Below are 1,016 nucleotides of genomic sequence, written 5' to 3'. Positions count from 1 at the left end.
CCGGGGGGGCGGCCTGCGCCTGCCCCCCGCCGGCCCTGTGTAAAGCTGCTCTGTGTAAAGAGGGCGGCCGCAGCCCCGGGATGCAGCCGGTGCCGGAGGGATGCTCGGGATGGTCTGGGCATCCTGGTAGGGCTGGGGGTACTCCTGGAGGCTTTTCGTGCGGTTGGGGGCTGTTATTTCACTGGGGAGGGGGCGGGAAATGCTTTGGTCAGGGCTTGCCTTGGGTTTGTCGTGTTATCCCACGCGGCGCAGCGGAGCCGGTGTGGGCTTCAGCAGCTCCTGGTCCTCTGGTGCGTGATCCGGTGAGGTCTCCAGCCCCTGCTGAATCTGGGGATCCCCCGGGCAACGGAGACCTGCCGGGGTGCCTGCGGCAGCTCCATCCCTGTACTGCCCAGTGACCGTGATGCCGTGTCAGCGCGTGGCTCCACCTGAAAGCTGTGGTGGCCAGTATGCGGCGGTGGCAGAGGTCGCCTGTTCCCCACATTGGTCCTGCCCTTGCAGGAGGGTCCAGGGGATGCTGAAATGCCCCATCCCAAGTCCCAGGTCAGCGCTGGAGGTGCTCAGGACCCTGTGGAGATGTCATGGTGAAACCAGCGCTGGCCAAAGCTGAGGACACCTGGTAGATGGTCACTCCAGGTCTGGTTGTGTCCTTGGAGAGCCGCAGCCAGGCGTTTGCTGGCACCAGGCGGGTTTTCCCTTCTGGGCTCAAATGTGTTCATAGTCGCCACCAGCAAGCACAAGCCCATGTGTGGTAGAACCTCCCCAGGTGAGGCAGCAGGTTTTGAAGCCCCACTGAGGCTCACCGGGTGCCTGGAACCCCGGCTGCCCCCATCAAAAGCTGCTCCCCAGCCTCAGCACTAGCTTCGGATCTGCAGCATCTCCCTGGGGATCCGTGGGTCCGGCAGGTTTTGGGGAGAAGCAGCAGGAGGGGACCCATGGGAAGCACCCACATTTCTCCCAGCCCCTTCAGCCCATGATGTATCGGCGGGGGGGGGGGGGGGAAAATACCACGGGGC

The 1,016-nt window shown here is 64.4% G+C and overlaps 1 protein-coding gene across 1 annotated transcript in view; it reads left to right on the top strand.

Annotated features, from left to right (window-relative positions):
- SCARF2 (scavenger receptor class F, member 2) overlaps positions 1 to 1,016 on the top strand; it is a gene marked incomplete at both ends in the record, with an annotated part of 10,056 nt that overhangs the window by 6,433 nt on the left and 2,607 nt on the right. The window lies entirely within an intron of this gene.

The sequence above is a fragment of the Charadrius vociferus genome, unplaced genomic scaffold (assembly GCF_000708025.1).
Source record: "Charadrius vociferus isolate BGI_N301 unplaced genomic scaffold, ASM70802v2 scaffold579, whole genome shotgun sequence".
In the NCBI taxonomy this organism is placed as follows: Eukaryota; Metazoa; Chordata; class Aves; order Charadriiformes; family Charadriidae; genus Charadrius; species Charadrius vociferus.
Note: the sequence above shows the minus strand (reverse complement) of the source record. Positions and strands in the feature narration are given on the sequence as shown.